General features: G+C 39.8%; 1 protein-coding gene across 3 annotated transcripts in view; it reads left to right on the forward strand.

Moving 5' to 3' along the window:
- Positions 1–5,324: 5,324 nt before the first annotated feature.
- Positions 5,325–13,988, forward strand: part of PRR35 (proline rich 35) — a 36,182-nt gene continuing 27,518 nt past the window's right edge. For 2 of the 3 annotated variants that reach the window (XM_034430322.3, XM_087878817.1), the window contains exon 1: positions 5,385–5,552. The gene's annotated coding sequence lies outside the window, so the exon portion shown is untranslated. Of the gene's footprint in view, positions 5,553–13,988 lie in introns of all 3 variants that reach the window. The other variant, XM_087878815.1, reaches the window with a different exon arrangement.

Consider the following 13,988-nt stretch of genomic DNA (forward strand, 5'->3'; position numbering starts at 1 on the left):
ACTGAGCCATGCTTCTTGAGGGATTGCATGAGGAAGCGTTCATCTGGAAGCACGCTCAGATTCTCGAAGAACTGGGACTTCAGTTTCTCACTGAACTTCCACCGATCTACAAATAATGGGAAGAAACAGCCTTGTGCAATTCAAAAATCTTATTCTTTCTGGACACCAATTTAATGCAACTTTCCAAAAAAGGGGTGAGAAAGTTTAGAAAGAAAGCTGGTGCTCAATGACTCACAAATGGATCTCACGACGCAACATTATAGGATGAAGTTCTTCTGTTCACAATATCAGACCTGCTTCTCGTTAGTCCATTCCATGTCACTTCACATCAAATGTTCTCTTTTCCCCTGCAGCAGATAACTATTATTCCAGTGCCACTAAGCATATGTGTTTCTCACTGTGCAACTCGGAGGTTTCCTCCCAGAGAGCTGTCTTTTATTCTAGTTTTTTTTAAATATATATATATATATTCTGCCATCCTCAGGGTTCCCCAAGCTTGCTGAGTCTTCTGCTTATGGATATTTCTATTTTAATTATGAAAGCAATAGCGCTCACAATGACGAAGACCAAGGAAGCTTTGGGGAGGTGAGAAATTCTGCTACTGTAATTAAAATGTTGGCCTTGCGACAGATTCCGTCTCCTACTTAACCTGGCCCTTCAAGCTGGGAGTTATGAAGCAATTTCACCAAGGAAGAGGATGTTTTAAAGAGATATCTATTGGAAAATAAGCCCTAGTGGAATTTTTCAGGATGCTCGTAATATAAGCCCTACCTCCCAAAATAAGCAGTGTGAATGGTTTTTTCTGTCTCTCAGCAGGTGTGAGGAAAGCAACGACACATGAGAATAAGTTGTAAAGAGATGGGTCCTGCTGCCCTACTAAAATTGAGTAGATGTTTAAAAAGTGCACTGATGAGGTTTCCTAGTTTGGTAATGAAATATCTGCAAGAAATCCACCAAGCTCAGAGAGCACCAAGGACCCCAAAGATCAGCCCTCAATTCTTTGGCACTTAGCCTTTCTTATGGTCCAACTTTCACAGCCGTACATTGCAACGGGGCCCTTAAAACATTACAAATGATTCTGCAAAAGGCAATCGCATTTGACTGGGGACACTGCAAGTATCATAAATAGATGCCAATGGCCTACAATGGTCATAAGTACAAGTTGACGCTTCTGGATACCTTTCAAAGGTAGCCCCACATAGAGAACATCGCAATAGTCCAAAATGAAGATGGCCATGAATGACAAAGCAGACAGCTTCTTTCTTCCTAGGTCTGAAAGAGAAGGAGGTCACCCAGATCTTCTCTGTGTCCCATGTTGGACTAGAACTCACAATCAACCTGTTAGTGTTGGTGGGGGGTAGTCTTGGAGGTTCTGCTGCCCCAAGGGCAGTGGGTTGGTTAGGGCAACAGAACCTTCAAGTCCACTCTCACCAACACTGACAGGGCAAGCCACTAGAATAAGAATGGAGAGCAAACCCCACTCCCTTCTAGCACTGATGATGTTCCCTAGTTGGGTAATGAAACGTCAGCAAGAAACCAAGCAAGCTCAGAGAGCACCAAGGACTCCTCATTTCAACCCTGAGCTACAAATATTCTCCTTTATCAGATCAGACTGATTCCCATAATGACTCTATCAAACTTGATTCCTGGTGATGTACATGAATAAGTCCTTGTGGTTTTCTGGGCAACATTTGAGGAAGTGGCTTGCCTTTGTCTTCTTGGTATGATTGTGTAGGAAGTTAGCGCCCACCCCTTTCCTAGAAGAATGAAATATTTTAGGAAATATTAAAAAGGCAGAATATTATGTTTCCCTGGATGAGAAATGGAGAAGCATGTTTTAAAAGACGAAGCAGCTCCCACCTTCTTGCCCCCCCCACCTTTGTTAATGGGCCAGAGGCAGAAACTCAATTCCCTCCCATCTTTGTCAATGGACCATCATCTGCAACACAATAGGACCCATCTAGGACAGAAACTCACCACATGGCACCTGGGAAGATTACATCAGCCACCAAGGCTAGCTAAGACCCCCACCCTCTGGGAGTCTGACAACCAATCAGGATACTCTTTCTGGGCCCCAGGAAGTTCAAAGCCAGAGAGGGCATAAAACCCGGGGACTCGCAGCATCTCCCCACTTTTCTGTTCAGGAACTCAAACTATGTGATCCTGTCCACCATTAAACCATCTTTCCAAGCAGTCTCCATGTTTCCAGTGTCTTTTTCCCCACTTGGAGCTGAACCCAGAAGATTTATTTCTTCTAACAGTTGAGAGAGAGGGACTGGGCTTAGATCATCTTGGTAAGGCTTGATGCCTAAGGCAAAACTCCCAGGTTCCTGGTTTCTGTTCATGGTGCTTTTAACCACTGCGCCAAACCAGGTTGCCCTAGTAAGTACCGGTTTAGGGGTGACAGGAAACGAAGCCTGATACCATCGAGCCAAAGTCAGGCTGAGGCTAGAAAATATCAGTTTAGCCCAAAAGAAAAGCTAGGATTTTATCTGGTGTCAGATTTCATATGCTTTCTGCGCTAGATGGCCTTTTTCCAACTTCCAGCAGACCTGAGTAATTTTACTTTTGCTTTTGCTCTTCCTTGCAAAGATCCTACAGGTACATTTCGGACTCTGCTCTTCCAAATTAAGGATTGGATCAGCCTAAACGGGGCCTCTGGTTAGCTATCTGTGGACATGGTAAAGGCAGAAATATCAATATTTGTGCAGAATAGAATAGAATAACAAAGTTGGAAGCAGGGGGTTTGCAGGGATTCGGGAGAACCTCTAGCTAAGATTCTGTGCAGTTCAAAGAGCCCCCAAATCCCACTCCTGGGATTTTATTTTTTTTTTACTTTTAAAAGCATTTTTTCTACAATCTCTTCGGCGAAGAGGTTGTAAAAAAATGCTTTCAAAAGGCTCTGACGATCCCAGCTGAGTTGCCTGATCGGCAGAGGCTTTTTTTCTTTTAAATGCCTCTGACGATCAGGCAACTCAGCTTGGATCGTCAGAGGCTTTTAAAAGAAAAAAAATTTTGTAGAAAAAAGCTTTTTTGTAGAAAAAATGCTTTTAAAAGTAAAAAAAAAAAAAGCCTCTGATGATTGTGCGGCTCAGCTGGGCATGGGGAGGAGCAGGGATTTTTGCTACCGGTTCTCTGAACCACCCGCCTCCATCGCTACAGGATCGAGCGATCCAGTCCGAACCGGGAGCATTTCACCCCTGAGATAGATAGATGATAGATAGTTAGATAGATAGATAGATAGATAGATAGATAGATAGATAGATAGATAGATAGATAGATAGATAGATAGATAGATATTAGCTAATTGTTTTAAGGGAAAAAAGTTAAGCATTAATGGGTTTTTCAGGCATCTGAAACAAATATATAGAAATGTATAAGATTAAGGCTATTAGGATTAGAAAATACATTGTAATCAATCAAAAAGGGGACAATGAAGAAAATGAAACAATATGAGAGACATGGGGGGGGGGAGTCACAGTGGAAAGCAGACCACGAAGAAACATTTGTTAAAAAGAGGATATATTTATATGTTGTATGTGATGTGTTTGTCATAATGTGTAGTAATAAAACAATAAAACTTTAAAATTCAAAAACCTCCAGTTTGGAGCATTCACAACTTCTGGAGGCAAGTTGTTCCACTGATTACTTATTCTAACTGTCAGGAAATTTCTCCTTAGTTCTAGGTTGCTTCTCTCCTTGATGAGTTTCCACCCGTTGCTTCCTGTCCTGCCCTCAGGTGCTTCGGAGAATAGCTTGACTCCCTCTTCTTTGTGGCAGCCCCTGAGATATTGGAAGACTGCTATCATTTCTCCCCTGGTCCTTCTCTTCAGTAGACTAGACATGCCCAGTTCCTGCAACCGTTTTTCATATGTTTTAGCCTCCAGTCCCCTAATCATCTTTGTTGCTCTTCTCTGCACTCTTTCTAGAGTCTCAACATCTTTTTTTATGTCATGACAACCAAAAGTGGATGTAGTATTCCAAGTGTAGCCTTACCAAGGCCTTATAAAGTGGTATTGTATTAATTTTGAAGCTCTGAACTCCAGATACCTTTTGCCTGTAATTAGCACTACCCCTAAATTTCATTTGGTTTCTAGTTTGTTTTCTATGAATGCAGTAAAATTAAGAGGGCAACTTAATTAGGCTTCCTATGTGTCTAAGGCGGAGAATTGTATCCTCAAGGAGGGATATTTTTCTTGAGGAAAAATAAATCAGGGTTTGTCAGCAAATACTCTATGGAATTTCTTCATATGCTATGTCCATTCTGAAAAACTGGGAGCTGAGAAGCTCCTTTTCTCCTTTTAACATTATTTTTGGCTTCATGTTTGATTGTAAACACAATTTGATTGTAAATTTGGGAGTAAAGATTCCTTTTCATCATCACTTTATCTTACTTATTTATTCATCACACTTAGAAAAAGTCCATCTCCCTCACGGAGGGACTCTGGGCTATGTAAAAATATTTTTTTTAAAAAAAAACCTAAAAAATTGAATACCAAATTTAAGATAGAGGCACGTTTATTGGAATTCATCTATAAAAGTTAAAATCATCATCACACACAAAATAAAGGGGGAAGAGAGACTAGGGATCTGCTCCCCCCCTCTATTTTTTATTTATTTATTTTGTCAAGTATATATAAGATGACAGATAAAAGTATAAACATGATTGTGGATACATGACCCAAAAGAAGAGAGAGAAAAAGAAATTAACTGCTTAATATTACAGCCCATTTCTCTCCCTCCTTTCAAAATAATATTCTAGGGACTAAAAGCTGGAATCCTCATAGTTGGAAGGGTTTTAAACAAAATAAATAAATAAAGAACCATGTCACCTCTGTCACAAAGACGGTTTCGGGCAAGACAGCAAATACAGTCGGGGAATTTTTTATTATTATTATTTTCATTTGCTAGGAAGGAAAGGAACGCGGAAAGGTGGTTTGGAGATGAAGTCTGTGTACGTGCAAATACAAAAAATAAAACATAAAAAAAAATCGCAGCACATTCAAACTCCAACCCACCTCCCCACGGCCAAACCAGGTGAAGCATCAAGTTTTCTTTACATCTTCCTTGAATAAAAACTTGAAACGTGTTGCCAGCAGTCACAGATACAAAAGAGAAGCAACGCAAAAAACTTTGGGCCAGTCAGGGATGCCTGGAAATTCTCTTTACTTCTTCCTAAAGTAAAGATTCCCCCCGCCCTCCACCTCTTCTCTTTCTCTGGGCACCGGCTTGCATCTCTCTCCCTCCTTCTCTCCCTCCCTCTTCTTCCTCCTCCTCCTCCTCCTCCTTCCCCATTCCTTCGCTTCCTCTCCTCCTTCCCTCTCTCACTTTCCTCCTCCTTTATCCCTCTGTGCCAGATCCTTGGCTGGGAGTAGCGTAGCATGTGACCAAACCACCTTCCTTAAAGGGGGCTGGAGCCACCCAGGCCATGCGACAAGGATACCTCCGTGCCCGTCAATATACACCTCCTGCCTGCCTCATCTCGGAGGCTTCTCAGGCGGCACAGACAATACCAGGCAGCGCAGCGGGAGGGCAGAGGTCCCGTTTCAGAGGTAAGAGGACGACTTTGCTTTTCTCTTTAGTGCTGGGCTCATGGAGGGTTGCAAGGGAGCCAACTTTGGGGGAAGGATGTTTGCAGGTGTGCAAAGAGTCAAATTCTACCTGGTTGGTTGGGCACAGAAGCAACCGGAAAATAATAATAATAATAATAATAATCTCTGTTTGGAAAAGCATGAAGTGAGTTGAAGGATGATCTTTGCAGCCTCTGATAGGGGTTTCTGACAGTGCATGAGTTTTGCGAGGGTTTACACAACTGGATTTGCTCAAACCAGGATTAGGGCATTGGTGCATTTCTTCTTTTATCCCCATTCTTTCCCAAACACAATTAGTAAACTCTTCCCAGGGAGTTCCAGTTTACAACCCCCGAGTAAAGTTTACACAAGGTTTTTGTTGTTGTTTTTTGGACTTTTCGACTTGAAATCTACCTTTCTGAAAGTTTCCTTACTAGATTTATTCATCTGGGGGGGAAGAGTCAAATGTCATCAAGTTGTTTTTCTCCTGCGTTTCCAGCTCTGGGTTTCTCCCCCTGTCCCCCCCCCCAAATGGAAAAACTGTCTTTGGCTAGAATAGCAGGGTTCTTTCCTTCCATTTAAATATTATTGGTACACCTTCAGAGTTTCTAAGGACAAGATTTCAGAGGAGGAATTCACTGAGAAAAGTCGGTATCCCTTGGAGAGCGATCAGCCGTTTAAAGCTGATTGAAAAATCAATATTATTTAAATTGGTTTTTCTCACGCCTTTTTTAGTTCCTTACATTGAAAAGGGCTTTTCTTCCTTAACCAGACACCTCCTCTCCAAATGAGTAGAGGTACATCTCCCCATCCACCCCAGATAATATGCCAGTCAGGGATGATGGGAGCTGTAGTCCAAAACAGTTTGGAAGGGTGTTTTTTTGTTTCGTTTTTTAATTTCCCTTTTCCGATGGAGAATTGTCTTCTTGAAAAAGCAGCAGGCTCTACATGGGATTTTAAAAGACAAGCAGGTACAAGAAAAGGAAATAATAGAAAAAGACTTTTTTTTAAAAAAAGGAAGGAGCTGAAATAGGAAGAGGGATCTCTATCCTCCCCATTTGAGGAAGGCTATAAGCTATTCAAAGAAAAAAAATATTATTTTTATAGCTCTGCTTTCTCTCGTACAACTGAGGGTGGTGCATATACTATAGATTCTGTCTCCTATTTTTCCTTCCATAACAACAACCCTGTGAGATAGGTAAAGCTTGGACAGAGTAATCTGCTAAACTCATCCAGGACTAGAACTCACGATCTCATAGTTTCTAGTACTGAACTCTACTACTGTGTCTCTAGTCACTAAGCCCAACAGCTAAATGGAAATGTATCCCACTTTAAAAAGATATTTGTTTGTGGGGTCAAGGGACTTCCTAGGGTAAGTTTCCATTTTTTTTCCTTAGATCTTACAGAATTGTTTCTGCTGCATTTCCTAAGAAACTTCATACCTAGCCTGACTAGGTGGCTCAGTGGCTAAGACTCTGAGCTTGTCGATTAGAAAGGTCGGCAGTTCGGCGGTTCGAATCCCTAGTATAGGTCTCCTGTGTGAGCAGGGGGTTGGACTATATGACCTCCAAGGTCCCTTCCAACTCTGTTACTGTTACTGTAACTCGTACTGCAGAACAAATAAAGTAGAGAACAGGTGTACATAAATAGAGGTACACAGAGCGTTAAACGACTTATCAATTGGGAGGTCAGGAACAGCAGCGGTTGTTGTGAATGACTGTACAAGACAGCTTTTAGACAGCAAACCACCCACACGAAATGAGAATCTCCTAGACAACCCAAATGAAACTCCATGTTCAAGAGCAGTAGGCTGTTGATTGCCTTGATATCCAGTTTGTGAGAGGTTCCCAAAAGCTCTAAATGTCTACTATTAAGAAATAGTGTCCAAAAAGGGGCAGTTGTTTCATTGTTCAAACAATTCTTGACTGATTCTACGCCATCAAGTTGTTTTCAACTCTTAGAGACCTCAAGAGGATCTATTCCCAAGCTGGTCCTTCAGATCTTCATGAGGGTGCCCCACTCCCCATCACCACTGTAAATGAGACCCCCCCCACCTTGTTTCTGGCTGTCCTTTTCTTTTCTTTCTTTCCATCTTTTCCAGCATCAGAACCTTCTCCAGAGGCTTCTTAAGACGTCCAAAGTAGAATAATTTGAGCCTGGACATTTGTGCCTCGAATCAAAATGGTTGAAAGGCCATTCTTACACAAATTCTCTAAGATCCTTTCTTGTGGCTGGAGCCCAATCACACTGAACAATTCAGTTCGATTTTTTTCTTTTCCGTGCAATCTCCTGCATTTACTGGAGTGGCTTGCCCTTCACTTCTACCTCACAACTTCAAAATATAATTGCAAGGAGAGATAATACTGGAAATTTTTACGAGAATGTGAAATATGAGGTATTTTACGAGAAGAGTCCTCCATTCCTCTAACCGCAATAAAATATCCTATGCCATCAGACTCCAAATTTTGGGCTTAGACAACTTAGAACTACGCCAACTTCAGTCTGACCTAAGCATAGTACATAAAATTATCTGCCACAATGTCCTTCCTGTCAACAGCTACTTCAGCTTCAACCACAACAATACATGAGCACACAATAGATACAAACTCAAGGTAAACCGTTCCAAACTTGATTGCAGAAAATAGGACTTCAGCAACAGAGTGGTCAATGCCTGGAATGCACTACCTGACTCTGTGGCTTCTTCTCCAAACCCCCAAAACTTTAACCTTAAACTGTCTACTGTTGACCTCACCCCATTCCTAAGAGGTCTGTAAGGGGCGTGCATAAGCGCACCAGCGTGCCTACCGTCCTTGTCCTAATATTCCTTTTTACTCTTACTCTTTTCATGTAGTCAAATTATGTTTATATTTTTACCTGTTATCTTATATATGCTTGACAAATAAACTTATGATTAAATTGTGCACCCCTTTGATAGGACCCGCGTAAAATCTCTCTGTGTATCAAGATGGTATTAGAAAGCAAGTTCCTGGCAGAAGGACAAATGTCATAAAAAAATTATCCAGCTATGTAGCCACAGTTTTGGAACCACTGAGCAGAAAATACACTGAACATTATTTGGCAATTACATCAGTGCAAACATACATCGTGCAAAGTACGGTATGAGAGTATTCAGTACCTCTTTCTTGATTCTCTTCTGTTAGCCAAGTGGTTGCTTTCGTGCCTTTGCATCAGTTTTGAATCTGGCAACTGGTGGATTAGTCTCTGCAGTTTTCTTGGCAAGGTTCTGCTCACTTGCCTGGAACCCCCACTGTATTTCAGACATCAATACACTAGAGAGGTTCTAGAGATATTTTACTAGAAGAGCACTCAAATCCTCTGCTTGAAATAAAATACCCTATCCCACCAGGCTTGAAATTTTAGGTCTGGATAGCTTCGAACTATGCCGTCTACGTTCTAACCTAGACTTACTTCATAAGATTATTTACCAAAAAGTCCTACCTGTAAATGAGGACTTTAACTTCAACCGTAATAACACAAGGGCTATCAATAGATTCAAACTCAATATAATTCGCTCTGATCTTGATTGTAGGAAATATGACTTCTGCAATAGAGTAGTAAGTGTCTGGAACACTCTACCTGATTCTGTTGTTAGTCTCTCTAACCCCCAGACCTTTGACCTTAAACTGTCTCCCGTGGACCTTTCATGTTTCTTAAGAGGTCCCTAAGGGAGCGTGCATAAGCGCACCAGCGTGACTTCCGTCCCTGTCCTACTGTCTCCATTTATATGTACTCATTCTATGTGTTTATTGCTATGTTTTGCCTATTTATATCCTTTTATTTGTGCCAATTTTTTTCATGTGTCCATGTCTGTGTCTATACTGTTACTTGTTTCCTTCTACTTGTTGACAAATAAATAAAATAAAATAAAATAAAATAAAATAAAATAAAATAAAATAAAATAAAATAAGGAAGGAAGGAAGGAAGGAAGGAAGAAAGAAAGAAAGAAGAAAGAAAGAAGAAAGAAAGAAAGAAAGAAAGAAAGAAAAAGAAAGAAAGAAAGAAAGAGATTTATTTGGAATTTGGTTGCCATTGTCTCCTTCCTAGGGCTGAGAGAGAGTGACTGGCCCAAGGCTTGTTTTGTGCTTATGGTGGGACTAGAACCCAGACTTCCCAATTTTTTGACCGATGCCTTAACCGTTGCTCCAAACTGCTTTTTTTTTTCTTTTGTTAGCCAATAGGCAAGGTCATTTCAGTCTTGCCTAGCCAGACACCAAGGAGCTTCCTTTTTTTTTTTTTTTTTTTTTGCCGTTTAGAGAACTAACCAAGTTTGCAGGATAGCATCAAGGAAAGAAATGCTCTAAGATCTTAGAAGAAATCTAAAAAATCTCAGATTAATCTTTTCATCTCTAAAAGAGTAATCTAAGAAATTTTAAAGTAATCTCTTCATTTCAGATTAATCTTTTCATCTAGGACATGAAAGATGGTCGTTAATCTTGGACAATCGTGTGATTTGCAAAAAAATAAAAAAATAAAGGTTGGAAAATACTAAAGAGAATGCAAAAGGCAGATCTGCTAAAGGAGAGAGAGATGGAAACTTAAGATCAGTTACTGAAATGATGTTAAAACGGAAACTGAACTGCCAGGGCAGATGAAAAGTTAAAAGTCTGTGCGTGAATGCAGGGATATTTGTTGTCAAAGATTGTTACGCTACTGTTTTAGAAAAAGAAGGTTTAATTCTGATCTGTGACAGTGATAAAAGATTGATTGAGAAAAACAGTACTTGGTGTTCCTTGCCTATCACTAATCATAATTTGGGGTCAACTGAAAGTCTGCTTTACAGGAACAATTTTCATTTTTTTCCCTCTGAATTTCGATTCCTCCACACTTAAGCCCTTCCTCCAGATTTCTTTACGAGGGTTTGAATCTTGCCAAGAATAGAAAAATTAAAGTATGTTTGCCTATCCAGAACCAAGCAAATCAAGCTGATTTAGAATGTGATACAGTATAAACACATTTATGTGATACGAAAGATAGTAAGAAGCGCTGAATTTGGAGAACTTGCAAAAAAGAAATAAATCAGGAATATTTATTAGTACAATGTGCTGTTTCTTTCGATCAAATCAGCTACAATTTCTCCTTTACTACAGAAAATAAAAAGGGTACACATTCAAATAATTTATATATTTATGATTGTATGCTGGTAACAATTTTATCTCAATTATTGTGTTGTTATAGTTTGCACGTTTTAAATATTTTGTATTCTTTTAAATCATGTGTACATTACCTAGAGAATTCCGATTAATACCGGTAATAGTTTAGGTGTTTAGCAAGATTAGCTCTATTAGATATACAGTATTTAATAATGTTGTCAGGGTTTTTTTTTACCACATTGTAGCAAAACCATACTACTTTCCAAAATAGATATTTGTATAATTATTATTATTTTTTAAAAAAATCAAAATTGTATCCACTATATTTTTTCCACTTTGAAAAATGTTATTATTCTCTTTTTGGGCTTAACATTGCAAGAAATGTTAACATTACATTTGGTTCAAAAAGGTTATAAAGTATGTTAATAAAGTATTTAAAAATTTTTTTTAGTGTTCTGCCCTTTTGAGAAGTAACTAAAATAGCTTAGAAACTCATTCAATGACAAAAAGAAATACCACGCTGTAACACAAAGCCATTTCTTTTTGTTTCGAGCAGACAACACTAAGAAATCATTCCAAACAAATCTTTAACTGAGCTTTTACACTCGAAAGGAAAATGCTTCTGATTTTAAAAAATCCCTGGCAGCACTTCAATGAAATTGACTCAGAAGGCTGATCAGGTTCGGCGTTGGTCGGTATGAAGTTGAGAGACAACCAAGGATGTCTTAGAGTTCTAGATTAAACTGGAAAATTAAACTGTCCCCCCAAAATAGCAAAACCATGGACCTTTCAGTGAAGTCACCAGGAGTTGGATCCTTGATTCAGAAGTGGTTTTACTTACCTCCTCTTGGTTCCTAAATCACATTTGTTGGTACTGTCAGATTTTTTTGGTATAAAAATGAGGAAAAAAAAACCTTGTGATTTATGACTTGGATGATTAGTTTAGGATAGACGATAGAAAGAAGAGAATCATGATATAACTTTAGAGAAAGAGAGGTTAAACTATTTGTAACGACAATGAAGAATATTGAAAGCCACTTCTATCTTTTTTTCCTTTTCTATTTTTAAGTTTTTTTCCTTTTTTTTTGCCCTTTTTGCTTTCTCTTTGACTTTTTTCTTTTCCTTTCTTCCTTATTTTATAGTAGCTTTTATGACTATTTGTCTTCTCTTTTAAATGTTTTAATATATATGTATTTGTGTGAGAGAGTATGTGTATTGAGGATGTGTGTATGTGTGTGTATCACATGCACACATATTGTGATTACTGTGCTAGGATTTAGTTTTTAAACTCAGCATTTTACTTTAATAATAACAAGCTTCTGAGCTGAAGTTAGAGAGGTCACATCTACCGTGTTTCCCCGAAAATAAGACCCTGCCTTATATTTTTTTGAACCCTGAAATAAGCGCTTGGCCTTATTGCCATGCGCTCAAAAGCCAAATTGGGCTTATTATCAGGGGATGTATTATTTTGGGGAAAACAGGGTAGATAGATACTGTAGATAGATAGATGATAGATAGATAGATAGATAGATAGATAGATAGATAGATAGATAGATAGATAGATAGGCAGATAGGCAGATAGGCAGGTAGGCAGGTAGGTAGGTAGGTAGATAGGTAGATAGATGATAGATAGATAGATAGATAGATAGATAGATAGATAGATAGATAGATAGAAAGATACCATGTTTTCCCAAAAATAAGACCCTGTCTTATATTTTTTTGAACCCTGAAATAAGCGCTTAGCTTTATCGTCATGCGCTCAAAAGTCTGATTGGGCTTATTATCAGGGGATGTCTTATTTTGGGGGAAACAGGGTATCCACACTCCTCTATGGAGTATCCTTGTGAACAGCCACATAAATTGTGTCCTTTTCCCAATATTCTGGTTACGGGAATATACACTTTTTAAGAAGTCCAGAAAAGTCCATCACGACGGGCAGTGAATGGATTGATGCTATTCCAGTAAGTTACAGGTTCTAGAAAAGCGCCCTTCAGTATGATTTGTTTGCAGCTAAAATGCCCAACAAACAATCCTTTGTGCCGATTGCAGAGTGTCAGTGAGTAAACAGCTAGTGAAATATGCATAATCCATAAAAGTGGATGATGGAATAAATGTCTCCGCTTTGAAAGAGACATTTCCAAGACTTCCGAATGAGATTTGTCTTCCAAATAGAGCCGTCCTTAGCTCTAATTAAATATTTAGCCTCTAATGCAGGGGTCGGCAACCCTAATCACTCAAAGAGCCACAAAGGTCCTAAATGGAAGCCCCCCGTTCAATTCTGAGCCGACCGGAAGTCCAGTTCCCCCATCATAGTGTCTCCTCCAAGTGCGGCATCCTTTTACCTCTACCTGTCCTAACCGAACGTCCTATCAATTGTGGCACCGACCGGTGACAGGAAGCCGCAGCAGTGGGATGAAAGAGCCACATGCGGCTCCAGAGCCGCGGGTTGCTGACCCCTGCTCTAATATTTATTAGCACCATCCAAAGAGCAGAGAAAAGAAACAGACATTTTAGCAGGACAGGGCAGGTGTTGGGGGGGGGGAGGGGAGGCTCCCAGGTTTTGCAGAAATCCAAAACTGGAGTGGGGGGGGAGAAATGTATTTCAGATGGAAACATAAAACCCTGATTGTTAAGAGCAATTTTGAAATGGGAGCCAGTGTTTTCCAAGAAATTCCAATTTTACTAGCTGCATTTGATTTCACAGCATTGCAAATGAAATAAAATTCGATGGTGGCATATTTGAAGATGACAAGAGACTGTGGGATCTCGAGATTTGATATGTAGGGGATTTTTATCCCCTTCTCTTGCTTTTGGTAAATTACCGTGCCGTTTAGCTTCCCTTTTTTATTCCATGTTCTTTTGGGACTTTTATCCATATTCTGCTTTTTCAGAACTATGCTGCTTTCATAGGGGTTCCTGTAAAAAACTGGAGTGAGTGGCAAATGATGTGTAACAATGCAGACCCTTTCATGGAACACGTTCTTTTCATTAAACCCTCACGTGTTTGCAGGCTGCGATCAGCCCAAAACGCCCCTGCAGTTTTGCTGAAAAGGACTAATGCACAATTGTCCTTTTCTGCAGTCTGTAATTTGCTGGAATGGCATCCATCCGCTGCCATTGTAATAACCTGGGAGGAGAATTGACTTCGGGTGAGTTTTTCAAAGTGTCATTCGGGCAGCTGCTGGAGCATATTCCCCTGTACCTCCATCTATAAATTGGCAGGGGGGAATGGGGGAGAGGCAAGTAGAGGCATTCAACCTCTTATTTTATGTAGAGCCAGTTTGGTCTAGTGGTGAAGGCACCAGGC

Source organism: Pantherophis guttatus, chromosome 14 (assembly GCF_059756535.1).
Source record: "Pantherophis guttatus breed Tessera chromosome 14, ASM5975653v1, whole genome shotgun sequence".
NCBI lineage: Eukaryota > Metazoa > Chordata > Lepidosauria > Squamata > Colubridae > Pantherophis > Pantherophis guttatus.